The sequence below is a fragment of the Martes martes genome (genome assembly GCF_963455335.1).
Source record: "Martes martes genome assembly, chromosome: 5".
Classification (NCBI taxonomy): domain Eukaryota; kingdom Metazoa; phylum Chordata; class Mammalia; order Carnivora; family Mustelidae; genus Martes; species Martes martes.
The window spans coordinates 86993115-87006813 of NC_137892.1; positions in this window are offsets into that span (position 1 = coordinate 86993115).

Consider the following 13699-nt stretch of genomic DNA (forward strand, 5'->3'; position numbering starts at 1 on the left):
TTGAACATCTGACTCTTCATTTTGGCTCAGGTCCTGATCTCAAGTTTGTGAAATCAAGCCCCACAGAGGGCTCCGTGCTGAGTATGAGCCAGCTTAAGATTCTCTCTCTCCCTCTATCCTTCTCCCCCCATCCACAAAAAAAAATACACACACACACAATTGATCCTCGAACAATGCAAGGATCAGAGACACACACCCTCATGCATTCAAAAATCCATGTATAACTTTTTTTTAAATAAGATTTCTTTTTTTAAAAAAGATTTTATTTATTTATTTGACAGACAGAGATCACAAGTAGGTAGAGAGGTAGGCAGAGAGAGAGGGAGGAAGCAGGCTCCCTGCTGAGCAGAGAGCCTGATGTGGGGCTCGATCCCAGGACCCTGGGATCATGACCTGAGCCAAAGGCAGAGGCTTAACTGAGACACCCAGACGCCCGCCATGTATAACTTTTGACTGCTGGAACACTTAATAACCTATTGTTGACCAGAGCCTTACTAAAAACAAAGTCAATTAAAAAGTATTTTGCATATTAATTTGTATCACATACTGTATTGCTATAATAAAGTAAACTGTAAGTATTATTAAGAAAAGAAAATGTTGTGGGGCCAGTTGGTCAAGTGTCTGACTCGATCTCAGCTCAGCTGTTCAACTGAAATGGGCTCCATGCTGGGTGTGAAGCCTCCATTAAAATAAAATATAATAAATATATAAAATAAAACAAAATAGGGACGCCTGGGTGCCTCAGTCGGTTAGGTGTCTGCTTCTTGGTTTTGCCTTGGATCATGATTTCAGGGTCCTGGCATCAAGCCTCACGTTGGGCTCCATGCTCAGTGGGGAATCTGCTTGAGGATTTCTCTCCCTCTCCCCTCCTCATTTTCTCTCTCTCTCAAATAAATAAAATCTTTTAAAAAAATAAAAAGAAAAAAGAAGTTGTTGTTACAAAAATCCTAAGGAAGAGAAAATACATTTACAGCACTGTTCTGTATCTAAAGGGAAAAATCCACATTTGTAAGTGGACATGCGAAGCTCAAACTTATGTTGTTCAAGAGCCAACTGCATTTATAAAGCTATTACAAGAGCTAAGACTGGCCTGGAAAAAGAAAAGTGAGCATGAGTCAGATAAAGACCAAAGGAGCATGGGATTTGGGGGTGGTAGCTGGTATGTACACAACCAAAGGTGATACTTGGGTATATTTATCAAATGAACGAAAGGGTTAAACAGGATCATTTATGCAGGGAACTGTAAGCAGATCAGACCCAAGTGAACATAAGGTTTATGTTAAGGAGCAAGAGCCCATTTGGCTACACGGGTAGGAAGGGGGGTCCATCATGGAGGCCTCTGTATATTCTGCCAAGGTCCTGGGACTTTATCCTGTGGGCGACAGGAGCCATGAACGGAGGCAATGTGGTCAGATTAGCATCAAGAGGGACCACCCTGGCAGTCAGGTGTCATGTGGACTGATGGAGCACAGACCTCAAGGCAGGAGACAAGGGTACCAGTCAGGATGCCTTTGGCTCCCTTAAGCACAAAGCCCTGAGTCTAACTGGCTGAATTTATCAAGAGACTTATTATCCAACATAGCTGCAAGCTCTGAAATGACAGGCAGCAGATGTGGTTGATTCAGTGGCTCAAAAATGTAACCACGGACCCAGGTTCCATCCTCTCTGCCCTCTACCACTCTCTACAGCGGGCTCTGCCTGCAGACTGCCTTTCCTCATCTTTACGGGATGGCTGTAGCCATTCCCAGAGTGATGTGTGGACACGGTGAACATCACAGACAGAAGGGAGCCGCTCCTTCTTTGGTCTCTTTCTTAGCAAGGAAAACTCTTCCAGAAGATTCCCAGCAAACACTGCCTCACATCCCACTAGCCCAGATTGGATCACAAGCCCATTTCAAAACAATCACCATCAAGGGAACAAGATTACATGTTTGGCTCAGAAGAAGAATTTATACACAGAGGGAATGAACTCTGATGAATCATCACTTAAAACACTTGGGAGCCTACGGGTCCGGGCAAAAGATGCTAGAAGCCTAAACCAAGATAATGGTGGCAAAGAATGAAGAGATGAGAACAGATTCAGGATTTATTTAGGAAGTTATGTTGGTACAATCTGGTGATGGACTGAAGGTGAAGAAGAAAGAAAAAGGGTTTGGAAAGGACACCCTCCATAATTCCAGCTTGGATGAATGGGGTCAGGAAGTGCCATTAACTGAGGTAAGGCACCCACAAAGAGAGCAGAGGAGGGTTTGGAGAAACAGTGGTTTGGGGCATACTCAACTGGAAGTGCCTGTGGGCTTCAGAATAAAGGTGCTGGGCAGTGAGCGGAATACAGGACTCAAACCCTTATCCCGCACAGGTGGTCCGTACTCAGCCATGGTTCTCAAACAGGCTTTGGTCTCTACAGACATTTTTGAACCAATATTTAATCACTGAGAGATTCCAAATAGGATTATGTATTTCTGGTTTCTCTGGGAAATCTGGAAAAATCTGGCAATACTGGTCCTGAACTGCTGCCTGTCAGCAGTCGGTGGAGGCCAGTAGCAGCCATGCTCTTTAGCTAGAGTAAGAGGTTCTCTGGCCTGCCACACTCACCCATTATCTCTCTGCGTTTACCTGCTTGGCCCTGAAGCTATTTCCAGCCAATGCCCTCCTCACCATCTTGGGAAAGAGCCTGAACTGCAGAAACACAGCTGGTAGTCAACGGTATTTAGATGGTGGTCAAAGACCTCACTGCAGAGGCAAACACCCAAAGAGAAAGTGGAATGAAGAAAGTCAAGGAGGTCATCCTGGAGCCATTAGTGTTTTAGAAACAGAGGAAGAGAAATTCACGCTGGAGAGAAAAACAAAGAAACTGGAGCGGAGCAAGTGACCATGAAGGCTCAAGAGCTAAGAGAGGAGAGCTGCAGTCAGAGGGAGGGCTCTCCTGTGCCACATGCAATAGGACGTCCAATGGAAAGAAGGCTCCCAAGGAGATGTGACATTGAGGAAGGAAGTCATGGGTGGCCCAGGAGCCTAGCTGTGTGGCATGGTGAGGGACGGACGAGGCAGACAGCAGTGGGGTGGGTGGAAGATGAGAATGAGTGGATACAGTGTGCATTGGCTGCTTGGGTGAGAAAGGAGTAAAGTCGGATGAAACTAGGGAGGTTATGGGGTCAAGGCATGGTCCCTTGGTAGGATCAGAGAAACTTGGATATTGTAAAGCTAAAAAGAAGCCAAGGATGAGGTGAAGGCTGTAGAAATCTAACAGAGGGATGAACAACAGAACCAAGTCCAAAAGGAGGTGGTGGGGGCAGGGGAACAAAAAGGTGAGACGTGGGTAACTAGCTGGATTCAGTGCAAAGACAAGAGGCCTCTGAGGCTAGAGGACTGGAGGTGAAGATAAATCGGGAAGCAGATGGGTGTGTTCAATAATTTGAGAGCTGGTGCACCTGGACAGCTCAGTTGCCGAGCTTCTGACTCTTGGTTTTGGCTCAGGTCACAATCAGCCACCCCACCCTCAGCCTGGAGTCTGCCTGAGATCCTCTCCCTCCACTCCACTGCCACCACCCCCACCCCCGCATGCGCATTCTCTCGCGCTCAAATTAATTAATTAAATCTTAACAACAACAACAAAAAGAAATTGGAGAGCTAAGTCCTAGCTGAGCCTGACGCTGGCAGGAGGTACAGGGGGTGCATGGCAGTTGGGGGGAACCATCGGTGCCTCGGCCTTCAGGGATGAGCCTGCCCAGGGCCCCCAACCAGAACCCAAACCCAAGGAGGTGCTAGAACTGAGCCAACCACCGCCCCAGCTATTCCTGGAGGTGCTGAGCCACGTACCCAACCCCCCACCCCTCCTCGCACACTGCTGGGGTGCTGTTGCCAGAGATGCAGGAGCTGGCACACCCTGGTGGACAGCCAGGCCCTGTGGCTGCTCATTCTGGCCTGGGACCACGGCGCTCTGCCACTACTGGACCATAGCTGCCTGTACCCCGACCCCCCACACCCCCACTGGGGTGGGTCCCTGCCTCCTGGGCCACTTCTGTGAGCAAGCGCAGATAGATCAATGCAACCTCACTTGTAATGCCTGCAGCCAAGAAGGCCTCTGGAAACGGATCGTGCAGCATGGTGGGGATGGCTGAGTGGTGGAGGTAAACAAGTCAACAGTGCCCGGAGCTCCCTGCTTTGTGTCTTTCTTCAGCAGATATGGCGAGAAACAGCTCTTAGACTTGGAGGAGCAGGGTGTATGGCCAGAACTAGTAGATGGTGACAACTGAGCCAGAGGGTCCTGGCTAAATTCTCTGCTTGGCCTGATCCCATCCACCAGTGGAACAACAATGTCTGCTCTCTGGTCACTCATGTGTTCTCCAACATCAAGATGGGCCAGGCACTTTGAGTCCTTCAACAGTGTGGCCAGGACACTCAGGTCCAGGTTGGTCGTATGGAGCCCATGGGGTCAACTCCAGGGTGACGGTGCAAGCCTTAGTCAAGGGCTGTCCTTGCAAAACAACCTAACTGGGACCTTCCAGCACCTGGGATCCTTGGCCAGGACTTCTCATTAACCAAGGGCATGTCCCTCCCTGACATCCTGGGTACTCCAGAGTCCATTCCAGGGTTCTGCTGGGCACCGTCTTCAGCTTCTGGAAACTACAAGAAAGTTCTCCTATCAGATCTGCCTACTGCTGTTGAAGGGCAGTTCTGCCCCTGTTGGGGGTGTAGAGAGGCAACAGGTGAGCATGGAGGAATGCTGGTCCTGGAGAAAGCTTCTTGCCCTCCCCACTAGGCCCTCTGATTCAGCCCCAGTCCCCTCTGGCCTTGTCTCCTTGTATGCCTGCTTCAAGGGCTTTATCAGTCCCTTTTGGGAACGACTCTCACCTCTGAACTAGAATCTCATCCTTAGGGCTGAGATAATCCCAGCCACCTTGGGTGACAAACTTAACCTCCTGGAGCTTCAAGACTGGACCAGGTCTCGCAGCTGAAAGTCAACTCACTCAAAAAATGTCTAGAGATCCTCAAGGACTCCTGTAATCACATGGTGTAGTAAATTATTTTTTTATTTTGAAAATTTTCACAAACATTGAGAGAATGACAACTATCTGCCAGCCACACGTAATATATTTATTATTTTGCCAGAAAGAAAGAAAGAAAAAGAAAAGAAAAGAAATTTGAGAGCTACTAATTGCCCTGTCACAAGGGAGGCCTTAGTAACCCTTCAAAGAGATCCTCAAGGTGCCAATCCTTTTCCATTTGGTATGAAGGATGGGATAGGATGGGAAGAGTAGAGAGGACTATCTCCCTGGCAGCAAAGGTAGAAGACAGAGCTTGTTTTCCAAGCCCTGGGAAGCTGAGTTCCTACTGGCAGAGAGAAAGAGGCACACCCTGGATAATCATTGTCCTAGAGGAAGGCAGAGGCAGCAGCTCCAAGGAGAGAGGGAAAGATCATAGCCACGCATGCCTTGAGGGCTTGTGACATCCACAGCCTCTGGGTCAACTCTGGTGTGCCACCGGGTTTGGATGAATGTTTGTCCCCTCCCTTATGCTTAACTCAAACAGCAGTGCCTGACATAACCAAGAGGGCAGGAAATGTAACTCCACTCATGCAGGTGTGTCCACCAGTGACTGTAACACCAATCCCTCTAAAGCAAATGAGCACAAGGTGTTGGTCAGATGTTACAGTAGGCTTTGGCTCTACCTCTATCCAAGGCCCTAAGGCTTCCTTCCTGGAGGTGTGTGCCAAAATAATTTTGGTAACGAGAAAGGATTCTGTGGTATTTTTCTGAGGAAACGTTCTATCCTGGGGAGTCAGAGAGATTCCAAGGCAATGGATTCCGATGGCAGTCCACTGTTGAGATTCAGGCTGTCACTGTGACCAATGACACCCTTTCTGGTTTGGGGCTGCAGGGTCTCCAGGGCTGTCTGAGGTCCCAGAGCTGAGGCTGGGCAATGGTGGCCCATGTTCCATTTCCCAGAGTGAAAGCTCTGAGGAACACAGAGAGTTTGCCACAACTCACCCTTGACATCCAAACCCAGGTAAGACCTCCCAATTCAGTGACTTTTACCTTAAATTGTGGGTTAACAGAGACAGAGGTGATGGGTGACACCTAGTAGCATCAGTGAATAATCCCAGCACTCCAGCAGTCAACAGCCTTCCCTTTCCTTTCCCCACCACATTTTAATAAAATTTCCCAAGCATAATTATTTTGATGTCTGTCTTCTGTGTCTTATTTATTTTTATGGTGGGTTGCTATGAGACAAAAACAAACAAACAAACAGAAAGCACTTAAAAAAAAAAAAAAACGCATGAGAAAGATGCCTGGACAGGTCACTAACTTGACATTAGGAATCCTGAGAAGAACTAAAATTTAGCTGACATAAAAATCTCACATCTTAAAAGCACTCTCTGATCTTAAAGATAATAATATTCTGGTTACAGCCCTTCCACGGGAGAAAGACAATATTCTTTAATTCCTTCTGCAAATTGGGGGCATTAAAATAGACCCAGCGTTGCAAGAGGTAGGCATGCCAGCATCATTTTGCCAGTTTTGAATGATGTGCTTCAACTCACCGTGCATGTCCCCAGAGGGGACGGAAAATATCTTTCAAGAACATGTTGAACACCCATCTGTCAGAAACAATTTTTGGGTACTGAGGTGTAGAGAAGGAGCAGAGAACACATCATCCCTTGGGGTTCCTGCCTGTGCAGAACAGCTCTGCCTCTGTTCGATGCATGTCCTCATTATCTTTGATCACTGGCCCCTGCTCCACAAGCATGGGGCCACCCACCTGCTAGGCTGGGGACACAACAGTCCAGGTCCTCAAGAAGCTCCCTTTGTCCTGGCAGAACCAGATGCCCAGACAATTATAGGACAATAGCCCACTGTGAGAACATTGATGAGAACCCAAACCAAACACGACTCTTTATTATATATTAGTAGGAAGAGAGGGCACCATTGAGAGCTGACCTCCTGTAACACCAGGGCACTGGGGGCTTGTTTCTCATGAAGCACAAGAGCCCTCTGGGGCAGGTGACCTTATCTCCATATTCTGAGTGATGCCCAAGGTCACCAAGAGAGTGAGGGACAGAGCTGGGATTAGAATCCCGGTTGCTCCAATTTCATGCTCCTTTTTTTATCGAGCAACACTTCTAGTAGCATTTTTTAATTGACTCCCTGAACTGAATGTTACTTACGAGTACTTCTCTCATGGCCTGGAAGGATGGCTATTTGTGTACTCGTCCATTGTACAGGATTGCAAACTTCAAAGATACAAAGAGCATCTCATTACATGTTTTGTGTGTGTATAATTTTTAAGATAAGGTGTGCCTCTCGGATGAGCGGACAATAGGCAGACATCTGAACAAAATGAGAGCAATCCCTGAGGAGGATGGGGGGACAGAAGATTGGGAAGGGGGACGTTCCAGGCAGAGGACACAGCAAATGCAAAGGCTATCCATCAAGGGCTGAGTTTGAGAAATAAAACCTCTATCTTACCCTTCCTCTGTCACTCTGTCCCCTGCCTCTACTTTATTTTTCTTCAAGGCATTCTTCACTACTTGATACTACATTTCTGGGCTTATTTGCTTACCGTTTATCCCTCATCTACACTATGAGCTTTGCGAGGACATGGGACTTTGTTTTCACTGATCCTCAGAGTCTAGAAGAGATCTGCATACAGAGGAAACTTCATCCATATTTGTTTAGAAACATATGAACAAATGTATAAAGCGTCATATGTATTTTTTTAAAGATTTTATTTATTTATTTGACAGAGATCACAAGTAGACAGAGAGGCAGGCAGAGAGAGAGGGGGAAGCAGGCTCCCCGCTGAGCAGAGAGCCCAATGTGGGGCTCAATCCCAGTACCCTGGGATCATGAGCTGAGCCAAAGGCAGAGGCTTTAACCCACCGAGCCACCCAGATGCCCCGCATCATATGTATTTTTAAGCTTTACTTTTATGAAAGTACTTACCATGCAAAATCACTGAACTAAGCACTTTACATAGATTTACTTCATTTACTTCTCACCCAAACCCCACTGCAGTGGGTATTCTCATCTGCACTTTACAGGTGGTGCAAGTGAACTCAACCCATAAGTGGCAGAGCTGGGATGTGAGCCTAGGTCTGAGCCAAAAGCTGTAACTTTCCAATGGGGGAATGAGATCCCTTAGCGGAAAGATAATCTCTTTAATAAATGGTATTGGACAAAACTGGACAGCTACATGCAAAAGAATGAAAGTGGACCACCTTCTTCCATCGTGCACAAAAATAAACTCAAAATCGATTATAAACCTATACATGAGACCTAAAACCATAAAACTCCTAAAAGAAAACCTAGGCACTAATCTCTTTGACATCAGCCTTCGCAACATATTTATGGATGTGTCTCCTCAGCCAAGAGAAACAAAAACAAAAATAAACTATTGGGACTACAGCAAAATAAAAAGGTTTTCCATAATGAAGTAAAGAATAAACAAAGCGAAAAGTTGACCTAACGAACAGGAGAAGGTATGTGCAGATGACATATCCAATAAAGGGTTAGTATCCAAAATATATAAAGACCTCAACTCAGCACCAAAAACACAAATAATCTGATTTAAAAACAAGCAGGGGACCTGAATAGACATTTTTTTCAAAGAAGATATATAAATGATCGACATATAAATGAAAAGACCCTTAACATCACTCATCATCAGGGAAATGCAAATCAAAACCACAATGAGATATCACCTTGCACCTGTCACAATGGCTAGTATCAAAAAGACAAAAAATAACAGGTGTTGGTAAGGATGTGGAGAAAAGGGAACCTTGTACACTGTTGGTGGGAATGTAAACCGATGCAACCATGGTGAAAAACAGTATGGAGGTTCCCCTAAAAATTAAAATAAAAATGTCATAGAATTCCGTAACTCCACTAGTGAGTATGTACTCAAAGGAAATGAAAATATTAATTCAAAAAGATGTATGTACCCCTACGCTTATTTTAGTATTACTTACAGTAGCCAAGATACAGAAACAACCCAGGACTCCACTGAGAGACAAAAGTTGTGGTATATGTGTGTGTACTTACGTATATATATATGTATACACACATGTGTGTGTGCACATACACACATGTATGCAAACAATGGAATTATCATTCAGCCATAAAAAAAGAATGAGATCTTGTCATTTGTGACAACATGGATGAACTTACAGGTATTATGTCAAGGGAAATAAGTCAGACAGAGAAAAACAAATACCAGATGATTTCACTTACATGTGGAATCTAAAAAAAAAAAAACACAACAAATGAATTCACAAACAAAAAACAGAAACAGACTTATAAATATGGAGAACCAACTGGTGGTTGCCAGAGGGAAGGGATGAGGGAGATGGATGAAACAGGTGAAGGGGATTAAGAAGTACAAACTTCCAGTTATAAAATAAGTCATCTTATAAATACCTATAAGTATTTATAAGTATATTATATATATCTTATATATATATAAGTATTTATAAGTATATATGTACATATAAATAAGTAATCTTATAAATACTTATAAGTAATTTCATCTCTTCACAGACATGAAAAGTACAGCAGAGGGAATACAGTCAGTAACATTGTAATAATGATGTATGGTGACAAACAGTAAATATATGTATTACAGTAAGCATTGTGTAATGTACAGAATTGTTGAATAACTACTATGCACCTGAAACTAATATAACATTGCATGTCAGCTATACTTAGACAATAAAAGTTTTTTAAAAAAGAGTAGTATCATACTATATATTCTTTTTTGCACCTTTTTTCCCTTAACAATGTATCATCAAGCACATTCTTACAGGATTAAATATTCTCTTACACTATTAAAAAAAAAAAAGCCCATGCCTTTTAACCAAAACATTCTAATCTGGGAGTGCCTGGCTGGCTCAGTTGGTGGAGCATGAGACTCCTGATGTGGAGGTTCTGAGTTCAAGCCCCATGATGTGTGTACAGATTACTTAAAAATAATATCTTTAAAACAAAACAACATTATTCTATTCTTGCTAAGCCTACAGTGGCCATGGGAAGCCCTCAACAAATATCGACTGGATTAAATTAAATATATTCAGTGCAGAGAAGGGGCAAGCTCCAAGACAATATAATGTGGAATTTGGAGAGCAAGTTAGAAGATGCTCATCCTGGTATGGAAGCTAAAAAGAACTACCATAAAAGATACAAGGTTAGTTGAATGTGCACATTTTCTCCCAGAAATTTACCCACACAAGAAATGATGTCAAGGGTGGGGCTCACACGACAATGGCACTTCCTAATGCCACCGAGGCTACCTGACTCAAAAGGAAGACGCGGATTTCATCTCCGCTAATGGCAGGCAAGTTCTGACCGCAGGACATTGTCAGGTCTGTGAGGAGGAGGAGTTGTGATGACAAGTTTTTGGTGACCCAAAGGAAATGCTGAAGAGCGGGAATTGGATGAGGAGACCCTGCCAGAGTTGGCAAGAGGCCCTGCATGTGGTGTGCTGGAGATTTCTGTTCTGTTGAAAGGCAAATGCCAAAGACAAAACTCAAAAGGTCTTCATCCAGAAGAGGTTAGGAGAAGCATCCCACAAAGACTTATTAAGCACTTCTGATGAACCACTTTGATGTCATGCTGGCTAGGACAAATCCAGATCCTAGATAGTGAGAAGGTGATACCCAGAATCAGCACCACAGATGTTTTCAGAGGATTCTCCACCCTTCCGGCTATGGGGCTAAGTTAGCACTCATGTGAGGAGGTGGCTCTGCCACTAGTAGGTGACCTCTGAGTCTCCACAGTCCCAGACTGAAATGGTGAAGACGGCTCCTCAGGCAGGAAGTGTGGGAGTGAGCCTCCAGGCTGAGATGCCGCTGAGCAGCAGCAGCACCACACCCAGCTCGGCCTTCTCTGCCTCTCTCCGATGGGGATCATGAGGAGTCCTCTGTCTCACAGGCTGTTCCAACACTCAGGTGAGAGAGAGACACTGGCTCTATGAACACATTCACTGAGCCAGGAGTTTCTGTTATCGCTAAGTAACACATCCGTCACCACAAGGAAACAGACACTTTTCCCCATTTCTCTTACACTTACCTTAAAGTATTTATTCCCCCTTTTCTTCTCCCATAAGCACAGCTTGGGTTTTCCAACATTAAACCGCCTTTCCCTACTCACAAACCTAAGTACAGATTGAAACTAAAAGCATTGGGGCCTTCATGTCCGTATTCTGGTCCATTCTCTGAGATCATAAGGGAGACCTTGGGCCGCCCTGCGGTTTCCTGACTTCCGAGAACCCTCACAGGTGCCATCTCGTGGGACTCCCCCAAAGATGCCTAAAGGCAGGCCGGAAGGTGGTTACTCCTCATTTTAAAGAGGAGGCCACCAAATAAATAAAAAGGATTAATAAAGAATAAACAAGAGGCCACAGCGTCCAGCAGGCTACACAAGTGGCCCGAGGCGCAGGGTCGCCATGCTAGTGAAGAGGGAGCTGGACTCGAGCCCAAGACAGTTGACCTCATGCCTAGAGTCCTTTCCCTAAACGTCATGACCACGGGTGCCACAAGCCATCCTGGCCCTCTTGACACTTAACCCTCTAGACACTAAAAGAGCCAGTAGATGAAGTCAATACCAGAGTATTCACAAGCAAGGGTTTAAACTCTGGCTCTCCTCAGTTACTTATACAGGTGACTTAACTTCAACTTTCTCAGTCATAAAATAGGTAGGTTAGAAAAACGTACATGGCACAACAATGAGGATTTTAGAAATTCCTAATAGGCAATGTTTTAAAATAGCTGACATTCATAGCAACTGGCCATGCTCCAGGCACATTCTCCCAGGAGGCAACACGAGTCGGGCATCTCAGGCTGAGCATCTCGCCCCCAGATGCAGAGTGAGGAACTTGGCTTTGTTGGCTCTTTCAGAATGGATCAGGCTCAAGGCACGTCTGCCCTCTGAGCCTCCCACCACCACCCACCATCCACACTACTGCTCAAAATGGCCTTAGCAGGCCTTCTAGCTATCCAGCTGTGTCAGTCATTCATCCTTCCAGACCCTCAGCCCTTCCACTACTCTAATTGCAAACACATTTCCTCATACTGTGCTTAGGATCAGGCAAACAGGAGACAGAGCAAACACTTAAAGAGTCCTCAACATCAAGGGGCATCAAGGTGCTGGGAGCGTGACCCCTTCTGGCTCAGGTATGGAGAAGTAAGTGCCCCTGCCTAGCTCCTCCCTCCCCCCAAAACCAGCAGCAGCTACCCACACCTCACTGGAGCTGCAAGCACAATGTGGGCTCTGAGGCTCCTGGCTTCTTTTAGGAAGAAACCTCCACCTTGCCCAGCACTTTGGCCTACCAAGGCACCAAGGCTAGGCTGCCCTCCTCCTTCCTCTGAAGCATTTTAAGATAAAACGCATTTCATCAATCTAGCACACTGCCCCTCAGATTCTTCCTCTGAGCCATTTCAACCTGCCATGGTTCACTTACATCAAGTGATGCAAGAGGGGCCTCCTAAGAGAGGCCTCACACACTGGCCAAAGGGGGCTGCTCCAGAAACAGGTATTTCCAATGACTGCTTCCTTAGCTCAGAAAAAGACATTGCTCTGTCTCTCATGACAGAAATATCTGGAAGTCCTCCCTGATTCTTTTTTTCCTCAACCCCTATATTCACCCCAGGTCTACCTCCCAAGTACATCTCAAACCTGTCTACCTCTTTCCATCTCCACTGCCTCTTCTCTGAGCTACTGTCAAGCTATTGTTAACACTACCCTACACTCCTGAGAAGCCTCCTAACTGGTCTACCCACTTCCCCTCTTGAATTCTGGCACAATGTTGGTTACCCTCCAGATTCATTCTCCTCTTCTTGGGGAGCTGGAATATGGCAATCCATTCAGAGACTTCATTTTCCAGACACCCCCCGAATCTTCCCGTCCAGCGCACACACACTCGGGCAGCTACATTGACTACATGGCCATTTGCTTACTGGCAAAATGTGAATGGAAATGATGTACACAAATTTCTATATCATGTGTTGCAAAGTAAACGACAGCCCAGGATTTCCTCTCTTACTCCCTTTCTGTGGGCTAGAATGTGGATAAGGAGCTGAGCCAGCTCTGACCTTATAGATGAACACAGCAACCCAAGGGAAGGTGAAGAGGAGAGAAGGACCCTCAGTCCCAGAATGATCTTATGGAACAGAGCCACCTCTGTGGCTGGATCACTGTGGCCAGTGTGATCAGAAGAGACTGGAGTGGCAGTAAGACTAGAAGTGGATAGATCAATGTCAAGGCTACTGTAGAATAGGGACTGGAACACAGACAGCTTTGACAGAGCAATGGAGATGAAGGGATGCTGGATGTACTGTGAAGGCATGATTAACTGACTTTCCTGGTAATTGGGGTATGAGAGAAAGGGAGAAGTCAGGGAGGACACCCAGGTTTCTGGCCTGAGTCCTTGCAAGGATGATATGGGTGTGAACTGACGCAGAGAAAAACTGAAGGTGGAGACTCTATGTGGGGAATGATCAGGAATTAATTTTGAACATGCCTAAGAGTAGAGGTTACCAGAGCCCCAATTTAGAGTCAAGACTACCTGGATTTGAGTCCTGATTCTGACACTTAACTGTGTGACCTTGATGGAGTTACTTAAATCCTCTGTGCTTTGGAGTTCTCATCTATAAAATGAGGATGGATAATAGCCCCAGTCTCACAGAGTGCCCGTAAGGTGGAAA